Here is a 13,985-nt window from a genome sequence, read left to right as displayed (position 1 = left end):
ACACATCGGTCCACTACTGACATCATCTTATAAACCAACGTTATGTAAATAGTTTTTTAATAAAATGTTTTACCCTGTTTCTTTGCTGGTGTGTTGTCTATATTTTTAATATTTGCATAGGGTTTGTCGTTATTTTGTGCGGGATGGGTGATGGAGCCGAGCTGTCTTGCAGCCCTCATGGTGTGGAGCTCAGTTCATCTCACTATTTTCGTATTTCTCATGAAGGGTTGTTCCTAATATTTCTATTTTAGCGAGGTCAAAAAGAGATCCAATTAGTGGCCTATTGATTTTGCTCGATTACTTTTATTTTTTTACACGATTTTTCACTATCTGCAAAGACTAAACAGAGTATTGCGACTTTGTGCTTGTTTGTAAATAGAGAATGATTCAAAGAGAACCAATTCTAAAACAGTAAATGCTTGGACAACAATCAATCAAATGGAGAGACAAGGAGGCACGACGGATTACAACGGGGGTAAAGGCCTGCGTTAACTACCCTTCAGTATCTGCAAAGAGAGAGTACTACTAAGACAAAAGAGGGGAGGGGGGGGGTGCAGCGTTCAAAGCACATCAGCGTGCATAAATACGAAAATGTTTTTATCTATCACGTACTTGACATTTTAAAGCTTTTCATATTTGCTATTAAAAAACCAATGAAATTCATAGAAAAAACCATAGGTTATAGTGGATATATAGTTAGGAATTTGCATTTACAAAACCTTGAAAATTCAATGAAAAAACCATTGGTTTTAGGCCATATATAGTTAGGAATTAGCATTTACAAAACCTTATTTTACTCGCATAAAACCATTGAAATTCCATATATAGTTAGAAGCGCTAACTATATATCGCGCACCCGCAATCCACTGCTGATGATTTCACATATTACATCATTCATGACATGGTCAGTGACATCACTGATGACATCACTGATGACATCTCAAATTACATCACTGATGACATCACTGATGACATCTCAAATGACATCACTGATGACATCTCATTTGACATTACTGATCACATCACTGATGACATTATTCATATGATAATTTGATGAACCTCTTCAGACTCTAATAAAACCTTAGATACAATCACTGTAAACAGACTCTCACAGACTGTCACTCATCCATGGAGTTACTCACACACCTAGTCAGTCATGCAAAGAATCAATCACATCTCCATTTCCTCAACTATACAGTTATACAAACTTTACTTATTCAAACATATACTAACACATATTTACTCTCTTATACAATCCCTGATACAAGTTCACAATGATCCATACAGCCGCTCACACATTCACTGGCTCTTATGCACAGTTATTTATATATGTCAACTCTCACATGTACTGTGTTTTACATATGTACTTACTTTGACATGTAGCACTGAGATATCCATTCACTCACCAATACACTCATGCACACAGTCAACCGCCCATACAGCTGTTTCCACATGCACTTTTGAAACCATACATCTAGTGAATCAACTGCTCACACATCTATGCACAGAGTCATACACCTCCCAGCCACCCACACACACACTCAGTCTCCCATACAAATACTTGGGCAACCAATCAATAACCCATATAGTTACTCATATAGCTACTTATCAACACATGCAACCGTTTACAGAACAACAGACATAATGATGCACAAATTAAGACAGTTTAGTCACTAACCCATGCACTCAGTGAGACACATTTAATCACTCACTCATACAGTCAGTCATGCACCTACTAAATCCTTCATCCAGATACTTATACATCCACTCATTCTTCAATATGTAAGACATATTTTAACTTTACAGAAACAGACAGTCACTGGATGTTGTCATCAGTGATGTCATCAGTGATGTCATTTGAGATGTCATCAGTGATGTCATCAGTGATGTCACTGACCATGTCATGAATGATGTAATATGTGACATCATCAGCAGTGGATTGCGGGTGCGCGATATATAGTTAGCGCTTCTAACTATATATGGAATTTCAATGGTTTTATGCGAGTAAAATAAGGTTTTGTAAATGCTAATTCCTAACTATATATGGCCTAAAACCAATGGTTTTTTTCATTGAATATATATATATATATATATATATATATATATATATATATATATATATATATATATATATTATATATTACAACCATAACATCTAAGTTGCACTTGAAGTGATATAAAATGTTATAGAAATCAAAGAACAGTAAAGAGATTGAAGAAAAAGATCAGAAATAAGGGGATCATCACATGCAATACAGTTGTATAGCTCAGGTACCTAGAAATATCAGATGAGGTGACAGAGAGAAGCCACTCCGTAGACTTGAAACTAAATTTATTTTAGAAATGGACAGTAAAGAACCTTTTGGATTAAATGTTGACAAGTAATTATACACTTGTCTAGGATACGGTAAGGTCATTTGATATGTCATCGGTGATGTCACCAGTTAAGTCGCTGATCATGTCATGAATGATGTATTATGTGACGTCATCATCAGTGCATTGCGGGGGCGTGAGTTATAGTTAGCTGAACTAACTATAACGGACAAATTTCACTTGTTTTGTACAAGAGAAATGTTAAACTAACTATAGCGTCCCTGAAACCTGTGTTTTTTCTTTGAATTTCTAAGGTTTTTTAAATGTTAATTTATAACTATAACATGCCTGAAACCTGTGTTTTTTTCAGTGAATTTCAAAGGTTTTTTAAATGCTAATTTCTAACTATAATGTCCCTGAAACCTATGGTGTTTGCAGAAAATGTCAAAGGTTTTTTTAGTGATATTTTGTAATTATGATATATAAAAATATTTTTAGGTTACACTTTTTAGGTTATACTTTTTATTTATATTTTGAAAAAAATGTTGAGTCGCGTACTGATCATTACCTGTCTCAGTGGGTGCGCTGATTTAAGCCACCATGTTGCTAAAGTCATGAAGGATGCGCGTTTGGTATGCGAAGGGTGCGTGGTGTCCGGCCCCGTGCAACGTCACGTACATAATTCTGAGATCGTGTTGTCTGCCCGACATCCGTAATTTTTTTAATGTTTTAAAATGATATGTATATAATTGTAATATATATCTTAGAGAAATACATTATCTAACCAAATTATAAAAATCATGTATTTGTATTTCCAATAATGTTATATTATTTTTAGATACATATTGCAGAAGTCGCAGTGTGTGCCCATTTTGTATGTGAGTGGTGCGCGGTGCCCGGCCCGGCGTAACGTTATGTATGTATGGGGTCACGCTGGGTGCACGACTTCTGTAAAAAAAAAATATATTTAAAAACTATATGTATAGTAGTTCAATATGTATATTAGAGCAAGAGATTATCCAAACTAATTATAAAAATAATATATTTGTAATTGCAATAAAGTTATATTATTCTTAAATATATTTTTCCGAAGTCACGTCATATGCATGCTGGTTTCGCGCACGGTGTGTGACTCCCATGTGACTTCAAAAGAAAGTATTTCACTGGTTCACAAGCTTTTCCATTCTAGAACTGGAAGGACCCCACCCATTTCTTTCATTCTTCCAACATCTTTACAGGAGATACACCTGTTGTGTTTTCTGCACTTTTTGTTGTATTTTTGTGGTGTTTTTGAACATCTTTAAAATGGCTTCTTTAAAATGGCTTCTTCTGTTCCTGAGGTTCAACTTCCATCGGATGAAGAAGAATTGGAAGAACCAGTTAAGAAAAAGAATGAGTCCATCATATGGAAGTTCTTCACTATTCCTGATGGTGAAAAAAAGTGAATGCTCGCAAAATGAGCTGTATACTTTGCCCAAGGGTGCTCTCACGGAGAAGTGGAGAGAATTATTCTTATGTGACATCCAGCATGCAAAAACATCTACAGACAATTCACCTTCGTCATCTGGCACGCGGGCAACACTGACGGGCTCAAGAAGCAATGCAGCAGGATGACCAGGCAGCTGGTCCAAGCCCCTCAGGAGCCCCAAGCTCCTCATATCGGGGACCGGACATTCGACTAGAATTTGCCAATTTGGTACAACACTAAGTATGGGCGGAAAATCCGTTCCGCTCGCGGATTTTGCGGATTTTCGGTAAATTCGCAATCCGCGAGATTCGCAAATTTCCCGCAAAATCCGCAAATCCGCGAGCAGCGGATTTTATGGCTTGCTCGCACTGTTCGCGTGAGTTCGCGGCTTCCCAGTTCAACTTCGCGCCCCGCGAATAAGCGCTAAATTGCAGAAATACGATCTTAGCAAAACTGAAACTACTTACCAGGTTCAAAAGTTCAAGCTCATCATTAGTAGCCCTTTCCTGTAGTGCTTCCTGAGGGGCCCCTCCAGAGTTCAGTTGCCTACTTGCAACTATTATGTGACCCTGCTCTGACCCTCAGAATAGTTACACATATGCCACAAAGGTCCTGAATTACAGCTAAGGGAGACAAGCAGGAGCCAGGCTGGAAGTTCAAATCCAGTGACACATTAATCAGCCCCTAATTCATTATTGTCAGTTGGGGCAGGGCAGGTGTTGTAACTAATTTTGCAACAATGAAAGCACTTAGCAAGTGCAAAAGATCACTAATCAGGAAGCACTAAGGAAGCAGGTGCCAGCTAAAAAAATATTCTGTGACACATTAATCAGCCCCAAATTAATTCAGGTCACTTGAGGCAGGGAAGGTGTGCTTTGCTTTGCCACAATAATGTACACTGGACAACCAGAGGGTGCTATGATGAAACAGAGGGTGGCATGGGTGAGCCAGAGGGTGGCATGTGGTGACAGAGGGTGGCAGTGATAAAGAAGAGTGTCCCAAACAGGCTGGACACGTAGAAACAACAAGTTCGCAAAACTTGCGACCCGACAGGTAAATTCGCGTTTGCGAAATTGTACAAAAACCCTCGCGACCTGGCAGAAACCCGCGCGAACACAAAAAAAAAAAATCCGCAAATTCGCGAGAATTCGCGGATTTTGCGGATTGCGAGTTCGCAAATCCGCAAAATTGGCGAACGCGAGATTCGCAAAATTCACCCATGCTTATACAACACTGCATCAAATGCAAGGCTATAGTGTGCTGTGGAGAGCAGTCTGTAGAAGCTGTGGTTTCTGCTGCAAGAAACCACCATTGTTAATGTTTTTGTTGCAATGACAGTTTAATTGCAAAGTTTACTAGTTTCCTTTGTTATTTTTCCAGTTTTTAAAAAAAACACCAAAAAAATACACAAAACAGTTTAAAAAACACACAAAAAATTCAAAATAAAACGGTTCTGTTCAAAACCACCTTATCTGTTTAAAAAAGAGAAATAACTGCATGATAATGCCTCCGTGATTGCATGAGTACATGCGTAAAGCTTGAGTGATTGAAAGAGTGCATGGGGAGTGCGTGGGTTATTAGAGGATTGCATGGGTACTGCTTGGGTGATTGGATAAGTGCATGGGTAGTGACTGGGTGATTGTAAGAGTGCATGTTTAGTGCTTGGGTGATTGGAAGAGTACATGGGTAGTGCCTGGGTAATTGTTTGAGTGCATGGGTAGTGACAGGGTGATTACTGGAGGGCATGGGTAGTTCCTGGGTAATTGAAGGAGTGAATGAGAAGTGTCTACATGATTAGAGGACTGCATGGGTAGTGCACAGGTGATTGTAGCAGTGCATGGTTAATGTCTGTGTCATTGCATCAGCACATGAGTGCTGACTGGATGATTAGAGTACTGCAAGGAGAGTGCATGGTGATTTTATAAGTGCTTGGGTATTGGCGGAGTGATTGGATAGGTACATGGTACTGGCTGGGTGATTGGAGGGGTCAATGAGTAGTGTCTAGGTGATTAAAGGATTGTATTGGTAGTGTACAGGTGGTTGTAGCAGTGCATGTGTTAGTGCCTGGGTCATTGCATGAGTACATGGGTCCTGACTGGATGATTAGAGTACTGCAAGGAGAGTGCATGCTGATTTTATAAGTGCTCGGGTATTGGCAGAGTGATTTGATAAGTACATGGTACTGGCTGGGTGATTGGAGCAGTGCATGGGTAGTGACAGAGTGATTGCTGGACTGCATGGGTACTACCTGGGTAATTGAAGGTGTGCATGAGTAGTGTCTAGGTAATTAGAGGACTGTATAGGTAGTTCACAGGTGATTGTAGCAATGCATGTGATTGCTGGACTGCATGGGTACTACCTGGGTAATTGAAGGGGTCAATGAGTAGTGTCTAGGTGATTAAAGGATTGTATTGGTAGTGTACAGGTGGTTGTAGCAGTGCATGTGTTAGTGCATGGGTCATTGCATGAGTACATGGGTCCTGACTGGATGATTAGAGTACTGCAAGGAGAGTGCATGCTGATTTTATAAGTGCTCGGGTATTGGCAGAGTGATTTGATAAGTACATGGTACTGGCTGGGTGATTGGAGCAGTGCATGGGTAGTGACAGAGTGATTGCTGGACTGCATGGGTACTACCTGGGTAAATTAAGGTGTGCATGAGTAGTGTCTAGGTAATTAGAGGACTGTATAGGTAGTTCACAGGTGATTGTAGCAATGCATGTGTTAGTACCTGGGTCATTGGATGAGTATATGGGTACTGACTGGATGATTAGAGTACTGAAAGGAGAGTGTATGATGAATTTATAAGTGCTTGGGTATTGGCAGAGCGTCACACCCCCCCCCCCTGGCTGGTGGTAATACCGGGACAAGTGATGAATGGTGGCGTGTTCATGAAAACCAGAATCCTCTCCTTTCTCCGCAGACAGAGGATTCCCCGGACTTGTTTGTTTCACGGGTCCGAGATTCTCCCAGTTTTGCGAGAACCAAGAGACGCTCCGGTTTGGGTATTGACTGCCCAGCGAGAGATCCCAGAGGCATCAGGAGAGCCAGGAGGCCAACGTCCACACTCATCGCCCAGCCAAACTCCAGGAGGAGTGCGGATTTCACAGGTGCATGCACGGTTTGGGGGTTGGGCTGGGAGGCGGGAGAAGGTCAGCAGTGAAAAGCCAGGCTAATTCCCCACACCCCTGAACCATCCCGCCCACCCTCACCTCTCACATGCACAAACTCCCCTGAAAGGAACGTACCAGGTGCCCCCTCACTCCCTTTCTCTTCAGTGACGGTAGAAAGACAGAACCCCTTCTCACCAAATGCTCTGTTTGGTTTTTTTTCTTGAGGGAGACCTAAAGCCTGAAGACATCCCCCAGAGAATGCCAGACCACCCTGACGATCAGGAAGAAGATAAACCTGTGGATAAGACATTTTATTCATAGAACAAATCCTGCCAACACCATTCAGACGTGTGTACAAAAAAAAAACCTTTCGTTGTGGACCTAACTCCTTTAACCCCGTCGCAAGTGGTGGAGAATGCGAGCCCACCCTCCATTAGTACTGACATAATGGATGAATTAATACAGCATATCGTAAAGTGTCAGGAGAAGCTGGAATGAGCGGCAGGTGACCTCAGCCCAGGCCAACCGGGACCTGATCAAATCCAGCATAACAGCCCAGCTTGAAGGACTTCTCAAGGTATCAGAGGAACATGCATCCTCTAGGATATGGGAAGGGAGAAGTAGCACATCAGGGACCCCAAGGGTCTCTTTGCAGAAGTACCTAGCGGAAGAAGACCCGGATGCCTTCCTTTTGAACTTTGAGGGGGTCGCCAAAGCCTGCGGGTGGCCCTTGGAAAAATGGACCTTTTTTCTTGCACCTCTCCTCACAGGTGAGGCGCAGGCAGTGTACCAGGTCACAAACGCCAGTGGTAATACCCTCTATGCTGACATTAGGTCAATCATATCGGACCGTCTTGGACTAGACGCAGAAGCCTACCGGGTTCGCTTCCGCAAAGAAAAAGGAGCACCCGGAGAGAACACCAAAACCCTTTTCTTCCATTTGAAAGCCACCACCGATAAGTGGCCAAGGCCTACAGAGAAGAGAAAACAGGAGATATTGGTTCTGATCTATCTGGAGCAGTTTTTGGAGGCTCTTCCCTACAGCACCCAGAGATGGTTGAGATAGCATAATCACCTCACCACAGAACAAGCTGGGGAGATGGCCACAACGTTCTTCCGTGTGCAACCCCGAACTCCACTGTGGGAGTTAGAGAGACCCGGCCGTCCTAACCCTGGAAAACATGACATAAAAACTCCCCTAAAACCTCTCTCTGAATCCCAGTGCCCGCCCCTATAAATCTGATGTACCAATACACAGAGGACCCCAGTGCTTTGATTGATGGGAATGGGGACACATCACTCGGTTGTGCCCCCACAAGAAGCCCCAAGACGAACCGATGGACGTCGGATACGCCCCTTCTACACCGCTGAACTGGGGAGTATCTTCTATGTAAGTTGCCAGCTAAACGGACGATGGGTCAAGGCATTGTTGGATTCGGGCTGCAGACAATCGGTGGTCCAGGAACACCTGATTGAAAAAGAACAGGTTGAAATAGAGATGCTAGTACACATGCGATATATACACTGGGACATTAAACCATACCCCCTAGCGGTAGTAACCCTCAAAACCCAACAAGGTGTTGGGTGACCTACGAGAAGACCTTATAATTGGGACTGATAACCCCGGGTTCCTAGAACTATTCTTTGCCACTGTACAGATCCCAAATGTTGAGGAAGGGGAGGCTATTGCCCGCAGGACTCCATAAAAGGCCCCCCTCACACCAGAACCATGGCTCTTAGACAAGAACTTTAAATACACTCAAGTCAATGATCCTACCTTACATAATGCTTGACAAGCCGCTGAGACCCTGCATCCCACTATACCCCTGAGATATCTCCGGTTCCTTATAGACAAAGACCTTTTATATCGAGAGGAAAAGAAAGACGCCTCCCCCCAGTTACTGGTGCCTTTGGCTTTTAGGGACCAGATTCTCTTTTTTGCACACACCAATATGTATAAATACCAGAAGCAATCTAAGAATGACAACAGCCCAGAAACAGAAGACGGACGACTGCCGCACAAGGTAAGAAAGCAGAAGAGTATATGAAAATTGTGGGAGCACCGAAAGGGTGCCGAGTGATATGCGGGTAATAAATCGAGAGGCATGAACGTGCAATGTAAATAAGTGGGAGTATGAGCAAAATGAAAACGTTTGGACTCAAGAGTGAGTGTACAACAAAAGAGTAGCTGAACAATGGATTAACTTTGAGTTATAGTACGGGAGGACTGTGATTTTGGCATCGATAAAACTGGACAGTTTAACACAGGGAGACGGCTACAGGGACTAGTGGAGTATAGTCTGTAGATGTATTGAGAACACGTAAGACTACCCTCAAGTTGTGCCAAACATGGGGCGAGAGTAACTCTGAGAGATTCCCCTGTAGTTCTGAGGACGCAATGTACAGTTTCACGGGATGAGTGAGTGAATGCAATAATTAATTATAAATAGTTTGAGGGTTATACGGTATGTTTTAAGCATCAGCAGAGTAAGAAAAAGAGGTAGTTAAAAATAAGGGGGACGGTACAGCATGGGGGATAATGGGTAGAAACTTCACTGAATGACACGACAGTAACCGCCAATGTGTGGAATTGTATTCACATTAGAGACAAATAGTGCTTAATATAGCAAACATGAGCGCATAATTATATATATTAAACAACTCTGCTCTTTAAAATTGACTGACTGCAGCTGGATCTCGCACAGGTCAGATAAAAGGAGCAGCAGACAACCCTTTTAAATTGAAGAAAAGAAGGGAGGACTATTCTGAACACATATAAAAATTGAGCACAAGCCGGCAAGATGGCCGCTAAGCTGCTGTAGGAGGTAGTCGCACCTACTCCCTCTCCTGCATCATGTATGGAAAGATATGAAGATATGAAGAGATATGCTGATTTTCCAGATAATCCGTAGCAGTAAAGAAAGATCCGAGGCAATAAGGAAAGCACTGACAATCCTACGAGGCTATTTCGAAGTGAAACTGACGAAAACGCTTAACCAAGGCGTTGCTGCACTGAAAAGGATGGCACAGCGCACAGGGGCAATCCCTAAATCAACAGCGTCAAGCAGAAGAACTGCTGTAGCAAGTGGAATCATCCAAAAAACACAGCTCAAGAAAGGAGAGAAAGGAGAAAAGACAGAGAAAATCGCCAAGGAAAAGGAAAAGGCTGAATCTAAGGGTACACTTCAGGCGGGAGCCGCAGTGTCAAAGGAACAACAACAGCAACAGAAGCGCTGTCAATCGGACAGCGGGGTCACGAAGTATGCGAACAGTGTACCTGGTAAAGATCGTCGACAGCCCACAGTTACGGAGGCTTTTGCAGCCAGAATGCAGCCGACGATTCTAATCACGGAAGACACGGCGGCCCCGGGCGCTGAGACAAACACGGAAGCTGAACGCTGTAACCGCGAGGACGCAAGCACGGTGGTTGCCGGGCAACCGGAGTCTCAGGCGTGCGTGCAGGAAAGAGCCGCGCTCAGTGAGAAGGCTTCCGTGTCTGCTCTGGGAGGTTCAGACGCTGCTACAGACGCTGCTACAGATGCGGACACATTAGAGCTGGAGGAGGCAGGAGAACTGACGAATAATAACAATAATGAGCAAATGTTGGAAGCTCTGTTAGAAATAGATATTGCACCTACGCCTGGGGACAGTAATACCCTAGTGCAATCCACCTGGGGAAGTATGAAAAGCGTAGAAAGTCGTGCTATTAAAGGTGGTAAAGGAAGGAGAATACGCTCCCCAGAGGCAGAAAAATTCTACACTGGGACTGAAGGCTCAGATTCCTCGCTGTACTCAGAGGAAGAAGATAGCACTACTGATCTCTCACTAGGCTCAGAGTCTGAACCTGAATCTGAAGGGTCCCATATTAGCGGACAGAGAAATAAAGATACACAGCGGAAAAAAAGGCGCACTATGATAAGAAGAGACAGAGACATTGATAGAGCCGCATCAAGTACAAACAGGAAATTGCTATGGGACTATGGCAGTACCTCCAAAATGTACCAGGACCAAGAGCTAGGCGATACCCTTGATAACCACTCTATAAATATCTCTCAAGACGCAGCTGAAGCACCACCACAAGCGACTCTGGATGGGATGTTTGCCATGCTAAAACAAATGCATATTGAAGCTCGTCTGGAGAGCAGGAGAGCTAGGCAGGATACTAAAAAAATACAGGCGAGCATCAGGAAGATGAATAAAAAATACGAGGAGGTGGAAGAAAGAGTGGTACAGGTTGAGGAAAGAACCGGTAGGCTGGAGGACGAAGTCACAGACTGGCAGACGTCTAAAGCGGAGCAAGGGAAAGTGATAGAGGATCTACAATGGAAGCTCGAGGATTTCGAGAATCGTCAGCGAAGGAACAACCTAAGATTCCTGGGACTAGAGGAAGGACTGGAAGGGAATGATCCAAGAGGGTTCATGGTCAAACTGTTGAAAGGCGCATACCCAGAGTCGCACTGGCAGTGGGAGCTAGAAATCCAAAGAGCGCATAGATTCCCACTGACGCAGAAGAAAACAAGAGACAATAGTCAGAATAGTCAGAAAGCCCTTCCTAGGGCAATGCTAGTTTTCTTTGGGAATTTTCTAGCTAGGCAAGAAGTTATGGAGTCTGCCAGACCAGAGAAAAAAAAATCATTTGATGGAATTACATTTTTTACGAGGCCGTACTTTTGCCACACGACCGTTGAAAGAAGATGGAAACTTAGGCAGTTAATCACCCCATTTCAACGTCAAGGTTCTGAAGCATACCTAATGTTTCCCTCAAAGCTGAAAGTTGTCACTGGTGGTCGTGTTAGAATGTTCTTTTCAGAAGTAAAAGCAGGCGAGTATCTCGCAGAAATTACGGAGAATCAGAAAGGAAAGAGAAGCAGGGAATCGGATCCAGTATAGGCTTTACATTTCAAGTTATATTGAAGCATAGGAATATACGGGCAGGCTGATCAGGAGAGGGAGGCGACGCTGCAGCAGCGTGTAGCCACACATAGGTCATGACTGACCTATTTGCCTGTAGCAGGGGGGGGGCCTGTAAGGGGAGGGGGGACAAGGGGGTGGGAGAGGGTGGGGGGGGGAAAGGGGTGGTGTAGAAGCTAGGTTATGTACAGCACAAGGTAAGAAGTTATGTGGATATAAACAGGTGACAATAGATAGGTTAAGGATGACAATTGTGGAACTACCTTATGAGTCTAGATGGCGTTAAGAGTTGCAACCATTAATATCTGCGGTTTAAATGATGGAGGGAAAAGACAGAAAGTTGCAGCCATGTGTAGACTACTGAAATTGGATGTTATATGCTTACAGGAGACACATGTGAGAGGAAAGGATAAATACCTTATCGACCAATTAGGGTATGAAGTATTAGCATACACACAACAAGATGTTAAAACGAAAGGGGTGGCAATTGTTGCAAAGAAAGGGATCATGGTGATTAAGAAAAAGAAGGAGGACGAGGAAGGGAGATGGGTGATGATTGAAGGGGAGACTGCCGGAGGACGATATACAATTGTGTCTGTATATGGCTCTAATGAGGATGAACCTGAGCTATTTGAATTACTTGATGTCGAGCTGGCATTATGGGCAGAGCCAGTAATCTTATGTGGGGATCTTAATGTTAATGGGCTATCAGGGTTGAGTAGGCCGGGAGGGGGGATGAAGGGAGACCGCAAGAAGAAAACTCGAAGAGCTATCACTAATTTAATGGGCAATAATGCTCTGGTCGATGTCTGGTTAGCACACAATCCCGTGGGAACAGGTAGTACTTTTTATTCGGCACCCCATAAGGCTGTTGCTAGATTAGACTATTTCCTAGCCTCCAGCACCTTAGTATCAAATCTAAAAATAGAAAAACTACCCAGGGTTTTCTCAGATCACAACCCACTGGTGCTGACTATACCTCAGAATTCCAATGTTGCAGGTAAAGAATACAATTGGACCTTTGAAAGAGGGTTGCTTAAAGAAGAAGACTACGTTAACAGAATGAAGATATGGATCAGGCAGTTCTGGGAGATAAATAGAGGTACGGCCTCTGTAGGAGTGGTCTGGGACACATTCAAAGCAGGGGTAAGAGGGGAAACACTGGCATATACTCTCCATAGGAGTAAAAAAGAAAAGCTTGAATTAATAAATAGGCTACAGGTTTTAACAGAGCTAGAACAACAGCTTATCCAGGCGGTTATCAATCAGGGGCCTTTGGAAGAGATTTTATTGGAAATAGAGCTAAAGAGAGCAGAGACTAGCGAAAAATTGGCAAATAAAGCGGCAAGTAACTACTTGGCAAAAAGGGAGAAATGTTATGAATTTAATGAACGGGTAGGACACATGTTAGCAGTCCGTATTAGACAAGATATGGCAGCGGGAGAAATTAAAGAAATCCGGGATAAAAGGGGTAACGTGGTGACTAAGGTAGCGGATGTGAGGGAGGTGTTCAGGGAGTTTTATTCTGAGCTATATGATCAGGACTTGGGTGATGTGGAGGATGAGATTGAGGACTACCTAATGGATATCCCCCACAAAGAACTGGGTGAGGAGGATAAGGAGACATTGGAATCTACTCTAACGCTGGGGGAGATCCATATGGCAGTAACCAAACTCCCTTCAGGGAAGGCTGCGGGACCCGATCAAATTCCGGCGGAATTTTATAGAGTTTTTTGGGATACCCTGGGGGTTGATATGTTGGAAACTTTAAGACACGTGCAGAGAGGGGAAAATGTACCAACATCGTGGGCCGGCGCAAATATTATAGTTATTCTGAAAAAAAACAAATCACACTTAGATCCAGGCTCATATAGGCCAATAACGCTTATGAATGCGGATGCGAAAATCTACTCCAAGGCTCTCTCCCAAAGACTAAGTAGGGTAATTGAGGGGATGGTAGTCACAACACAGCACGGATTTATACCTGGCAAAGGGACCACTCAACACACCAGACAGATGGTTACCATATTAGACGCAACAGGTGCCACAGGAGACCCTGCCTCGGCCATTTTCTTGGATGCAGAGAAGGCCTTTGACAGGGTCTCCTGGGGGTACCTATGGAAGGTTTTGGAATGGTTTGGGTTAGGAGCAGGATATATAAAGGCCATAAAGGCGTTATA

This window comes from Lissotriton vulgaris, chromosome 6, assembly GCF_964263255.1.
Source record: "Lissotriton vulgaris chromosome 6, aLisVul1.2, whole genome shotgun sequence".
In the NCBI taxonomy this organism is placed as follows: domain Eukaryota; kingdom Metazoa; phylum Chordata; class Amphibia; order Caudata; family Salamandridae; genus Lissotriton; species Lissotriton vulgaris.
Note: the sequence above shows the minus strand (reverse complement) of the source record.